The sequence below is a fragment of the Zootermopsis nevadensis genome, unplaced genomic scaffold (assembly GCF_977971745.1).
Source record: "Zootermopsis nevadensis isolate Lab colony 2312 unplaced genomic scaffold, Znev_1.0 Znev_ptg000010l, whole genome shotgun sequence".
In the NCBI taxonomy this organism is placed as follows: domain Eukaryota; kingdom Metazoa; phylum Arthropoda; class Insecta; order Blattodea; family Termopsidae; genus Zootermopsis; species Zootermopsis nevadensis.
This window is the reverse complement of record NW_028259142.1, coordinates 17847993-17863532: the sequence shown is the minus strand read 5'-3', so window position 1 is coordinate 17863532 and position 15540 is coordinate 17847993. Positions and strand designations below refer to the sequence as shown.

Genomic DNA, 15540 nt, shown 5'->3' with positions numbered 1-15540 from the left:
ATATAAGTATGGTAATATATGACCTAGAAAATTTCAAAGACCCATATCTCGCAAACTATTCGGCCGATCTCGTCGTGACTAACATATGACTTTGATCTATACATGGCCACATTTTGACACGAGTATCGATAAGCAGCTATTTTTCGTTCGGCAGATGTAAGTATGGTAATATATGACCTTGAAAATTTCAAAGACCAGTATCTCGCAAACTATCTGGCCGATCTCGTCGTGACAGGCATATGACTTTGATCTATATTTGGCCACATTTTGACATGAGTATGGATAATCAGCTATTTTTCGTTCGGCAGATATAAGTATGGTAAAATATGACCTTGTAAATTTCAAAGACCCATATCTCGCAAACTATTCGGCCGATCTCGTCGTGACTAACATATGACTTTGATCTATACATGGCCACATTTTGACATGAGTATGGATAATCAGTTATTTTTCGTTCGGCAGATATAAGTATGGTAATATATGACCTTGAAAATTTCAAAGACCCATATCTCGCAAACTATTCAGCCGATCTCGTCGTGACAAACATATGACATTGATCTATACATGGCCACATTTTGACATGAGTATGGATAATCAGCTATTTTTCGTTCGGCAGATATAAGTATTGTAATATATGACCTTGAAAATTTCAAAGACTGGTATCTCGCAAACTCTCTGGCCGATCTCGTCGTGACTGGCATATGTCTTTGATCTATACATGGCCACATTTTGACATGAGTATGGATAATCAGCTATTTTTCGTTCGGCAGATATAAGTATTGTAATATATGACCTTGAAAATTTCAAAGACTGGTATCTCGCAAACTATCTGGCCGATCTCGTCGTGACTTACATATGACTTTGATCTATACATGGCCACATTTTGACATGAGTATGGATAATCAGCTATTTTTCGTTCGGCAGATATAAATATGGTAACATATAACCTAGAAAATTTCAAAGATCCATATCTCGCAAACTATTCGGCCGATCTCGTCGTGACTACCATATGACTTTGATCAATACATGGCATCATTTTGACATGAGTAAGGATAATCACCTATTTATCGTTTGGCAGATATAAGTGTGGTAATACATGACCTTGAAAATTTCAAAGACCCGTATCTCGCAAACTATTCGGCCGATCTCGTCGTGACTACCATATGACTTTGATCTATACATGGCCACATTTTGATATGAGTATGTATAATCAGCTATTTTTCGTTCGGCAGATATAAGTATGATAATATATGACCTTGAAAATTTCAAAGACCCATATCTCGCAAACTATTCGGCCGATCTTGTCGTGACTAACATATGACTTTTATCTATACATGGCCACATTTTGACATGAGTATGGATAATCAGCTATTTTTCGTTCGGCAGATATAAGTATGGTAAAATATGACCTTGAAAATTTCAAAGACCCATATCTCGCAAACTATATGGCCGATCTCGTCGTGACTAACATATGACTTTGATCTATACATGGCCAAATTTTGACATGAGTATGGATAATCAGCTATTTTTCGTTCGGCAGATATAAGTATGATAATATATGGCCTTGAAAATTTCTAAGACTCATATCTCGCAAATTATTCGGCCGATCTCGTCGTGACTAACATATGACGTTGATCTATACATGGCCACATTTTGACAAGAGTATGGATATTCAGCTATTTTTCGCTCGGCATATATAAGTATGGTAAAATATGACCTTGAAAATTTCAAAGACCCATATCTCGCAAACTATTCGGCCGATCTCGTCGTGACTAGCATATGTCTTTCAACTATACATGGCCACACTTTGACATGAGTATGGAAAATCAGCTATTTTTCGGTCGGCAGATATAAGTATGGTAATATATGACCTTGAAAATTTCAAAGACCGGTATCTCGCAAACTATCTGGCCGATCTCGTCGTGACTGGCATATGACTTTGATCTATACATGGCCACATTTTGACATGAGTATTGATAATCAGCTATTTTTCGTTCGGCAGATATAAGTATGGTAATATATGACCTTGAAAATTTCAAAGACCGGTATCTCGCAAACTATCTGGCCGATCTCATCGTGACAGGCATATGACTTTGATCTATATTTGGCCACATTTTGACATGAGTATGGATAATCAGCTATTTTTCGTTCGGCAGATATAAGTATGGTAAAATATGACCTTGAAAATTTCAAACACCCATATCTCGCAAACTATTCGGCCGATCTCGTCGTGACTTAAATATGACTTTGATCTATACATGGCCACATTTTGACATGAGTATGGATATTCAGCTAATTTTCGTTTGGCAGATATAAGTATGGTAATATATGACCTTGAAAATTTCAAAGACCCGTATCTCGCAAACTATTCGGCCGATCTCGTCGTGACTAGCATATGACTTTAATCTATACATGAACACATTTTTACATGAATATGGATAATTAGCTATTTTTCGTTCGGCAGATATAAGTATGGTAATATATGACCTAGAAAATTTCAAAGACCCATATCTCGCAAACTATTCGGCCGATCTCGTCGTGACTAACATATGACTTTGATCTATACATGGCCACATTTTGACACGAGTATCGATAAGCAGCTATTTTTCGTTCGGCAGATGTAAGTATGGTAATATATGACCTTGAAAATTTCAAAGACCAGTATCTCGCAAACTATCTGGCCGATCTCGTCGTGACAGGCATATGACTTTGATCTATATTTGGCCACATTTTGACATGAGTATGGATAATCAGCTATTTTTCGTTCGGCAGATATAAGTATGGTAAAATATGACCTTGTAAATTTCAAAGACCCATATCTCGCAAACTATTCGGCCGATCTCGTCGTGACTAACATATGACTTTGATCTATACATGACCACATTTTGACATGAGTATGGATAATCAGTTATTTTTCGTTCGGCAGATATAAGTATGGTAATATATGACCTTGAAAATTTCAAAGACCCATATCTCGCAAACTATTCAGCCGATCTCGTCGTGACTAACATATGACTTTGATCTATACATGGCCACATTTTGACATGAGTATGGATAATCAGCTATTTTTCGTTCGGTAGATATAAGTATGGTAAAATATGACCTTGAAAATTTCAAAGACTCATATCTCGCAAATTATTCGGCCGATCTCGTCGTGACTAACACATGACTTTGATCTATACATGGCATCATTTTGACACGAGTAAGAATAATCAGCTATTTTTCGTTTGGCAGATATAAGTATGGTAATATTTGACCTTGAAAATTTCAAAGACCCGTATCTCGTAAACTATTCGGCCGATCACGTCGTGACTAGCATATGACTTTGATATATACATGGCCACATTTTGACACGAGTATCGATAATCAGCTATTTTTCGTTCGGCAGATATAAGTATGGTAATATATGACCTTGAATATTTCAAAGACCGGTATCTCGCAAACTATCTTCCCCATCTCGTCGTGACTGGCATATGACTTTGATCTATACATGGCCACATTTTGACATGAGTATGGATAATCAGCTATTTTTCGTTCGGCAGATATAAGTATGGTAAAATATGACCTTGAAAATTTCAAAGATTCATATCTCGCAAACTATTCGGCCGATCTCGTCGTGACTAACATATGACTTTGATCTATACATGGCCACATTTTGACATGAGTATGGATAATCAGCTATTTTTCGTTCGGCAGATATAAGTATGGTAATATATGACCTTGAAAATTTCAAAGACCGGTATCTCGCAAACTATCCGGCCGATCTCGTCGTGACTGTCATATGACTTTGATCTATACATGGCCACATTTTGACATGAGTATGGATAATCAGCTACTTTTCGTTCGGCAGATATAAGTATGGTAAAATATGACCTTGAAAATTTCAAAGACCGATATTTCGCAAATTTTTCGGCCGATCTCGTCGTGACTAACATATCACTTTGATTATACATGGCCACATTTTGACATGAGTATGGATAATCAGCTATTTTTCGTTCGGCAGATATAAGTATGATCATATATGGCCTTGAAGATTGTAAAGTCTCGTATCTCGCAAACTATTCGGCCGATCTCGTCGTGACTAACATATCACTTTGATCTATACATGACCACATTTTGACATGAGTATGGATAATCAGCTATTTTTCGTTCGGCAGATATAAGTATTGTAATATATGACCTTGAAAACTTCAAAGACTGGTATCTCGCAAATTATCTGGCCGATCTCGTCGTGACTTACATATGACTTTGATCTATACATGGCCACATTTTGACATGAGTATGGATAATCAGCTATTTTTCGTTCGGCAGATATAAGTATGGTAACATATAACCTAGAAAATTTCAAAGACCCATATCTCGCAAACTATTCGGCCGATCTCGTCGTGACTACCATATGACTTTGATCTATACATGGCCACATTTTGATATGAGTATGTATAATCAGCTATTTTTCGTTCGGCAGATATAAGTATGATAATATATGACCTTGAAAATTTCAAAGACCCATATCTCGCAAACTATTAGGCCGATCTCGTCGTGACTACCATATGACTTTGATCTATACATGGCCACATTTTGACATGAGTATGGATAATCACCTATTTTTCGTTCGGCAGATATAAGTATGGTAATATATTACCTTGAAAATTTTAAAGACCGGTATCTCGCAAACTATTCGGCCGATCTCGTCGTGACTAACATATGACTTTGATAAATACATGGCCACATTTTGACATGAGTATGGATAATCAGCTATTTATCGTTCGGCAGATATAAGTATTAAAATATATGACCTTAATCATTTTAAAGACTCGTATCTCGCAAACTATTCGGTGGATCTCGTCGTGACTGGCATATGACTTTGATCTATACATGGCCATATTTTGACACGAGTATCGATAAGCAGCTATTTTTCGATCGGCAGATATAAGTATGGTAATATATGACCTTGAAAATTTCAAAGACCGGTATCTCGCAAACTATCTGGCCGATCTCATCGTGACAGGCATATGACTTTGATCTATATTTGGCCACATTTTGACATGAGTATGGATAATCAGCTATTTTTCGTTCGGCAGATATAAGTATCGAAAATATGACCTTGAAAATTTCAAACACCCATATCTCGCAAACTATTCGGCCGATCTCGTCGTGACTTAAATATGACTTTGATCTATACATGGCCACATTTTGACATGAGTATGGATATTCAGCTAATTTTCGTTTGGCAGATATAAGTATGGTAATATATGACCTTGAAAATTTCAAAGACCCGTATCTCGCAAACTATTCGGCCGATCTCGTCGTGACTAACATAAGACATTGATCTATACATGGCCACATTTTGACATGAGTATGGATAATCAGCTATTTTTCGTTCGGCAGATATAAGTATGGTAAAATATGACCTTGAAAATTTCAAAGACTCATATCTCGCAAATTATTCGGCCGATCTCGTCGTGACTAACATATGACTTTGATCTATACATGGCATCATTTTGACACGAGTAAGAATAATCAGCTATTTTTCGTTTGGCAGATATAAGTATGGTAATATTTGACCTTGAAAATTTCAAAGACCCGTATCTCGTAAACTATTCGGCCGATCACGTCGTGACTAGCATATGACTTTGATATATACATGGCCACATTTTGACACGAGTATCGATAATCAGCTATTTTTCGTTCGGCAGATATAAGTATGGTAATATATGACCTTGAATATTTCAAAGACCGGTATCTCGCAAACTATCTTCCCGATCTCGTCGTGACTGGCATAAGACTTTGATCTATACATGGCCACATTTTCACATGAGTATGGATAATCAGCTATTTTTCGTTCGGCAGATATAAGTATGGTAAAATATGACCTTGAAAATTTCAAAGATTCATATCTCGCAAACTATTCGGCCGATCTCGTCGTGACTAACATATGACTTTGATCTATACATGGCCACATTTTGACATGAGTATGGATAATCAGCTATTTATCGTTCGGCAGATATAAGTATTATAATATATGACCTTGATCATTTTAAAGACTCGTATCTCACAAACTATTCGGTGGATCTTGTCGTGACTGGCATATGACTTTGATCTATACATGGCCACATTTTGACACGAGTATCGATAAGCAGCTATTTTTCGTTCGGCAGATATAAGTATGGTAATATATGACCTTGAAAAATACAAAGACCGGTATCTCGCAAACTATCTGGCCGATCTCGTCGTGACAGGCATATGACTTTGATCTATATTTGGCCACATTTTGACATGAGTATGGATAATCAGCTATTTTTCGTTCGGCAGATATAAGTATGGTAAAATATGACCTTGAAAATTTCAAAGACCCATATCTCGCAAACTATTCGGCCGATATCTTCGTGACTTACATATGACTTTGATCTATACATGGCCACATTTAGACATGTGTATGGATAATCAGCTATTTTTCGTTCGGCAGATATAAGTATTTTAATATATGACCTTGAAAATTTCAAAGACTCATATCTCGCAAATTATTCGGCCGATCTCGTCGTGACTAACATATTACTTTGATCTATACATGGCCACATTTTGACATGAGTATGGATATTCAGCTAGTTTTCGTTTGGCAGATATAAGTATTTTAATATATGACCTTGAAAATTTCAAAGACCCGTATCTCGCAAACTATTCGGCCGATCTCGTCGTGACTAGCATATGACTTTAATCTATACATGACCACATTTTCACATGAATATGGTTAATTAGCTATTTTTCGTTCGGCAGATATAAGTATGGTAATATATGACCTTGAAATTTTTAAAGACCCGTATCTCGTAAACTATTCAGCCGATCACGTCGTGACTAGCATATGACTTTGATATATACATGGCCAAATTTTGACATGAGTATGGATAATCAGCTATTTTTCGTTCGGCAGATATAAGTATGATAATATATGGCCTTGAAAATTTCTAAGACTCATATCTCGCAAATTATTCGGCCGATCTCGTCGTGACTAACATATGACGTTGATCTATACATGGCCACATTTTGACAAGAGTATGGATATTCAGCTATTTTTCGCTCGGCATATATAAGTATGGTAAAATATGACCTTGAAAATTTCAAAGACCCATATCTCGCAAACTATTCGGCCAATCTCGTCGTGACTAGCATATGTCTTTCAACTATACATGGCCACACTTTGACATGAGTATGGAAAATCAGCTATTTTTCGGTCGGCAGATATAAGTATGGTAATATATGACCTTGAAAATTTCAAAGACCGGTATCTCGCAAATTATCTGGCCGATCTCGTCGTGACTGGCATATGACTTTGATCTATACATGGCCACATTTTGACATGAGTATTGATAATCAGCTATTTTTCGTTCGGCAGATATAAGTATGGTAATATATGACCTTGAAAATTTCAAAGACCGGTATCTCGCAAACTATCTGGCCGATCTCATCGTGACAGGCATATGACTTTGATCTATATTTGGCCACATTTTGACATGAGTATGGATAATCAGCTATTTTTCGTTCGGCAGATATAAGTATGGTAAAATATGACCTTGAAAATTTCAAACACCCATATCTCGCAAACTATTCGGCCGATCTCGTCGTGACTTAAATATGACTTTGATCTATACATGGCCACATTTTGACATGAGTATGGATATTCAGCTAATTTTCGTTTGGCAGATATAAGTATGGTAATATATGACCTTGAAAATTTCAAAGACCCGTATCTCGCAAACTATTCGGCCGATCTCGTCGTGACTAGCATATGACTTTAATCTATACATGACCACATTTTCACATGAATATGGATAATTAGCTATTTTTCGTTCGGCAGATATAAGTATGGTAATATATGACCTAGAAAATTTCAAAGACCCATATCTCGCAAACTATTCGGCCGATCTCGTCGTGACTAACATATGACTTTGATCTATACATGGCCACATTTTGACACGAGTATCGATAAGCAGCTATTTTTCGTTCGGCAGATGTAAGTATGGTAATATATGACCTTGAAAATTTCAAAGACCAGTATCTCGCAAACTATCTGGCCGATCTCGTCGTGACAGGCATATGACTTTGATCTATATTTGGCCACATTTTGACATGAGTATGGATAATCAGCTATTTTTCGTTCGGCAGATATAAGTATGGTAAAATATGACCTTGTAAATTTCAAAGACCCATATCTCGCAAACTATTCGGCCGATCTCGTCGTGACTAACATATGACTTTGATCTATACATGGCCACATTTTGACATGAGTATGGATAATCAGTTATTTTTCGTTCGGCAGATATAAGTATGGTAATATATGACCTTGAAAATTTCAAAGACCCATATCTCGCAAACTATTCAGCCGATCTCGTCGTGACTAACATATGACATTGATCTATACATGGCCACATTTTGACATGAGTATGGATAATCAGCTATTTTTCGTTCGGCAGATATAAGTATTGTAATATATGACCTTGAAAATTTCAAAGACTGGTATCTCGCAAACTCTCTGGCCGATCTCGTCGTGACTGGCATATGTCTTTGATCTATACATGGCCACATTTTGACATGAGTATGGATAATCAGCTATTTTTCGTTCGGCAGATATAAGTATTGTAATATATGACCTTGAAAATTTCAAAGACTGGTATCTCGCAAACTATCTGGCCGATCTCGTCGTGACTTACATATGACTTTGATCTATACATGGCCACATTTTGACATGAGTATGGATAATCAGCTATTTTTCGTTCGGCAGATATAAATATGGTAACATATAACCTAGAAAATTTCAAAGATCCATATCTCGCAAACTATTCGGCCGATCTCGTCGTGACTACCATATGACTTTGATCAATACATGGCATCATTTTGACATGAGTAAGGATAATCACCTATTTATCGTTTGGCAGATATAAGTGTGGTAATACATGACCTTGAAAATTTCAAAGACCCGTATCTCGCAAACTATTCGGCCGATCTCGTCGTGACTACCATATGACTTTGATCTATACATGGCCACATTTTGATATGAGTATGTATAATCAGCTATTTTTCGTTCGGCAGATATAAGTATGATAATATATGACCTTGAAAATTTCAAAGACCCATATCTCGCAAACTATTCGGCCGATCTTGTCGTGACTAACATATGACTTTTATCTATACATGGCCACATTTTGACATGAGTATGGATAATCAGCTATTTTTCGTTCGGCAGATATAAGTATGGTAAAATATGACCTTGAAAATTTCAAAGACCCATATCTCGCAAACTATATGGCCGATCTCGTCGTGACTAACATATGACTTTGATCTATACATGGCCAAATTTTGACATGAGTATGGATAATCAGCTATTTTTCGTTCGGCAGATATAAGTATGATAATATATGGCCTTGAAAATTTCTAAGACTCATATCTCGCAAATTATTCGGCCGATCTCGTCGTGACTAACATATGACGTTGATCTATACATGGCCACATTTTGACAAGAGTATGGATATTCAGCTATTTTTCGCTCGGCATATATAAGTATGGTAAAATATGACCTTGAAAATTTCAAAGACCCATATCTCGCAAACTATTCGGCCGATCTCGTCGTGACTAGCATATGTCTTTCAACTATACATGGCCACACTTTGACATGAGTATGGAAAATCAGCTATTTTTCGGTCGGCAGATATAAGTATGGTAATATATGACCTTGAAAATTTCAAAGACCGGTATCTCGCAAACTATCTGGCCGATCTCGTCGTGACTGGCATATGACTTTGATCTATACATGGCCACATTTTGACATGAGTATTGATAATCAGCTATTTTTCGTTCGGCAGATATAAGTATGGTAATATATGACCTTGAAAATTTCAAAGACCGGTATCTCGCAAACTATCTGGCCGATCTCATCGTGACAGGCATATGACTTTGATCTATATTTGGCCACATTTTGACATGAGTATGGATAATCAGCTATTTTTCGTTCGGCAGATATAAGTATGGTAAAATATGACCTTGAAAATTTCAAACACCCATATCTCGCAAACTATTCGGCCGATCTCGTCGTGACTTAAATATGACTTTGATCTATACATGGCCACATTTTGACATGAGTATGGATATTCAGCTAATTTTCGTTTGGCAGATATAAGTATGGTAATATATGACCTTGAAAATTTCAAAGACCCGTATCTCGCAAACTATTCGGCCGATCTCGTCGTGACTAGCATATGACTTTAATCTATACATGAACACATTTTTACATGAATATGGATAATTAGCTATTTTTCGTTCGGCAGATATAAGTATGGTAATATATGACCTAGAAAATTTCAAAGACCCATATCTCGCAAACTATTCGGCCGATCTCGTCGTGACTAACATATGACTTTGATCTATACATGGCCACATTTTGACACGAGTATCGATAAGCAGCTATTTTTCGTTCGGCAGATGTAAGTATGGTAATATATGACCTTGAAAATTTCAAAGACCAGTATCTCGCAAACTATCTGGCCGATCTCGTCGTGACAGGCATATGACTTTGATCTATATTTGGCCACATTTTGACATGAGTATGGATAATCAGCTATTTTTCGTTCGGCAGATATAAGTATGGTAAAATATGACCTTGTAAATTTCAAAGACCCATATCTCGCAAACTATTCTGCCGATCTCGTCGTGACTAACATATGACTTTGATCTATACATGACCACATTTTGACATGAGTATGGATAATCAGTTATTTTTCGTTCGGCAGATATAAGTATGGTAATATATGACCTTGAAAATTTCAAAGACCCATATCTCGCAAACTATTCAGCCGATCTCGTCGTGACTAACATATGACTTTGATCTATACATGGCCACATTTTGACATGAGTATGGATAATCAGCTATTTTTCGTTCGGTAGATATAAGTATGGTAAAATATGACCTTGAAAATTTCAAAGACTCATATCTCGCAAATTATTCGGCCGATCTCGTCGTGACTAACACATGACTTTGATCTATACATGGCATCATTTTGACACGAGTAAGAATAATCAGCTATTTTTCGTTTGGCAGATATAAGTATGGTAATATTTGACCTTGAAAATTTCAAAGACCCGTATCTCGTAAACTATTCGGCCGATCACGTCGTGACTAGCATATGACTTTGATATATACATGGCCACATTTTGACACGAGTATCGATAATCAGCTATTTTTCGTTCGGCAAATATAAGTATGGTAATATATGACCTTGAATATTTCAAAGACCGGTATCTCGCAAACTATCTTCCCCATCTCGTCGTGACTGGCATATGACTTTGATCTATACATGGCCACATTTTGACATGAGTATGGATAATCAGCTATTTTTCGTTCGGCAGATATAAGTATGGTAAAATATGACCTTGAAAATTTCAAAGATTCATATCTCGCAAACTATTCGGCCGATCTCGTCGTGACTAACATATGACTTTGATCTATACATGGCCACATTTTGACATGAGTATGGATAATCAGCTATTTTTCGTTCGGCAGATATAAGTATGGTAATATATGACCTTGAAAATTTCAAAGACCGGTATCTCGCAAACTATCCGGCCGATCTCGTCGTGACTGGCATATGACTTTGATCTATACATGGCCACATTTTGACATGAGTATGGATAATCAGCTACTTTTCGTTCGGCAGATATAAGTATGGTTAAAATATGACCTTTAAAATTTCAAAGACCCAAATCTCGTAAACTATTCGGCCGATCTCGTCGTGACTAACATATGACTTTGATCTATACATGGCATCATTTTGACATGAGTAAGGATAATCACCTATTTTTCGTTTGGCAGATATAAGTATGGTAATATATGACCTTGAAAATTTCAAAGACCCGTATCTCGCAAACTATCCGGCCGATCTCGTCGTGACTGGCATATGACTTTGATCTATACATGGCCACATTTTGACATGAGTATGGATAATCAGCTACTTTTCGTTCGGCAGATATAAGTATGGTAAAATATGACCTTGAAAATTTCAAAGACCCATATTTCGCAAATTTTTCGGCCGATCTCGTCGTGATTAACATATCACTTTGATCTATACATGGCCACATTTTGACATGAGTATGGATAATCAGCTATTTTTCGTTCGGCAGATATAAGTATGATCATATATGGCCTTGAAGATTGTAAAGTCTCGTATCTCGCAAACTATTCGGCCGATCTCGTCGTGACTTACATATGACTTTGATCTATACATGGCCACATTTTGACATGAGTATGGATAATCAGCTATTTTTCGTTCGGCAGATATAAGTATTGTAATATATGACCTTGAAAACTTCAATGACTGGTATCTCGCAAACTATCTGGCCGATCTCGTCGTGACTTACATATGACTTTGATCTATACATGGCCACATTTTGACATGAGTATGGATAATCAGCTATTTTTCGTTCGGCAGATATAAGTATGGTAACATATAACCTAGAAAATTTCAAAGACCCATATCTCGCAAACTATTCGGCCGATCTCGTCGTGACTACCATATGACTTTGATCTATACATGGCCACATTTTGATATGAGTATGTATAATCAGCTATTTTTCGTTCGGCAGATATAAGTATGATAATACATGACCTTGAAAATTTCAAAGACCCATATCTCGCAAACTATTAGGCCGATCTCGTCGTGACTACCATATGACTTTGATCTATACATGGCCACATTTTGATATGAGTATGTATAATCAGCTATTTTTCGTTCGGCAGATATAAGTATTGTAATATATGACCTTGAAAATTTCAAAGACTGGTATCTCGCAAACTCTCTGGCCGATCTCGTCGTGACTGGCATATGTCTTTGATCTATACATGGCCACATTTTGACATGAGTATGGATAATCAGCTATTTTTCGTTCGGCAGATATAAGTATTGTAATATATGACCTTGAAAATTTCAAAGACTGGTATCTCGCAAACTATCTGGCCGATCTCGTCGTGACTTACATATGACTTTGATCTATACATGGCCACATTTTGACATGAGTATGGATAATCAGCTATTTTTCGTTCGGCAGATATAAGTATGGTAACATATAACCTAGAAAATTTCAAAGATCCATATCTCGCAAACTATTCGGCCGATCTCGTCGTGACTACCATATGACTTTGATCTATACATGGCCACATTTTGATATGAGTATGTATAATCAGCTATTTTTCGTTCGGCAGATATAAGTATGATAATATATGACCTTGAAAATTTCAAAGACCCATATCTCGCAAACTATTAGGCCGATCTCGTCGTGACTAACATATGACTTTGATCTATACATGGCCACATTTTGACATGAGTATGGATATTCAGCTATTTTTCGTTCGGCAGATATAAGTATGGTAAAATATGACCTTGAAAATTTGAAAGACCCATATCTCGCAAACTATTCGGCCGATCTCGTCGTGACTAGCATATGTCTTGCAACTATACATGGCCACACTTTGACATGAGTATGGAAAATCAGCTATTTTTCGTTCGGCAGATATAAGTATGATAATATATGACCTTGAAAATTTCAAAGACCCATATCTCGCAAACTATCTGGCCGATCTCGTCGTGACTGGCATATGACTTTGATCTATACATGGCCACATTTTGACATGAGTATGGATAATCAGCTATTTTTCGTTCGGCAGATATAAGTATGATAATATATGACCTTGAACATTTTAAATACTCGTATCTCGCAAACTATTCGGTCGATCTCGTCGTGATTAACATATGACTTTGATCTATACATGGCCGCATTTTGACATGAGTAAGGTTAATCAGCTATTTTTCGTTTGGAAGATATAAGTATGGTAAAATTTGGCCTTGAAAATTTCAAAGACCGGTATCTCGCAAACTATCTGGCCGATCTCGTCGTGACTGACATATGACTTTGATCTATACATGGCCACATTTTGACATGAGTATGGGTAATCAGCTATTTTTCGTTCGGCAGATATAAGTATGTTAATATATGGCTTTGAAGATTGTAAAGACTCATATATCGCAAACTATTCGGCCGATCTCGTCGTGACTTACATATGACTTTGATCTATACATGGCCACATTTTGACATGAGTACGGATAATCAGCTATTTTTCGTTCGGCAGATATAAGTATGGTTAAATATGACCTTGAAAATTTCAAAGACCCATATCTCGCAAATTTTTCGGCCGATCTCGTCGTAACTAACATATGACTTTGATCTATACATGGCATCATTTTGACATGAGTAAGGTTAATCAGCTATTTTTCGTTTGGAAGATATAAGTATGGTAAAATTTGGCCTTGAAAATTTCAAACACCGGTATCTCGCAAACTATCTGGCCGATCTCGTCGTGACTGGCATTTGACTTTGATCTATACATGGCCACATTTTGACATGAGTATGGATAATCATCTATTTTTCGTTCGGCAGATATAAGTATGGTAAAATATGACCTTGAAAATTTCAAAGACCTGTATCTCGCAAACTATTCGGCCGATCTCGTCGTGACTAGCATATGACTTTGAACTATACATGGCCACATTTTGACATGAGTATTGATTATCAGCTATTTTTAGTTCGGCAGATATAAGTATGATAATATATGGCCTTGAAGATTGTAAAGACTGGTATCTCGCTACTATTCGGCCGATCTCGTCGTGACTTACATATGACTTTGATCTATACATGGCCACATTTTGACATGAGTATGGATAATCAGCTATTTTTCGTTCGGCAGATATAAGTATGGTAAAATATGACCTTGCCTGATAGAATTAAGACAAGAACACGCTATTCCCTTACCCATGTATGAACTTTGACAAGTATTGTAAACTGACTCAGTAAAATAAATTAAAAAGAAAATTCCAAGATTGTATGTCATGATTCCTGGGATATCCGAAATGTGGGAATAAAGCAGTGATTGAATTATGAGACGAAATTTCTAATAATCATAATATGTGAGTTTTGTTGGCTTAACCGCTTTGCTCTTTTGAAAACAGTTCATAAAATAAACGCATGATGAGGACATGATGTCCGGTCGTTTATCCATAAGAATATTCAGTGTCATCTACAGAACTACTAGACATATCTTGAAGAAGTGGTATTCGGAGGGCCCAGACCAAACGACGTATCGGTCAGTCAGAAACCACAATTTTATATGCAACAAAAAAACAATTTTACAATACTCTAATAACACCCCAACTTACAAAACATTAGTAGGCCCGTGTAATACATAAATATGCTTTTCATTAATATCTACAACCTAGAGTCAATATTTTCCAATATCATAATTGTTAATAATGTGAAGAACGAGGACAAATAATTACTAACTACGGTGTGAAATGTGAATTCGTATTTCGATTAGTTCTGTAAATAACTCCATAGATTAAATTCATTATTGAGAAGATACTAGTTGCTCAGGTAGTGCATAAATTCCCCGCCTTCACTGAACCCAAAGTTTCGTAACGTTTTCACAAAATAACGGCAATGGTCCCG

At 36.6% G+C, this 15540-nt stretch overlaps 1 protein-coding gene across 5 annotated transcripts in view; it reads right to left on the bottom strand.

The window, feature by feature from the left end:
• Nucleotides 1-15540, bottom strand: part of LOC110836320 (NACHT and WD repeat domain-containing protein 2) — a 227011-nt gene that overhangs the window by 171590 nt on the left and 39881 nt on the right. The gene's annotated exons all lie outside the window — the stretch shown is intronic.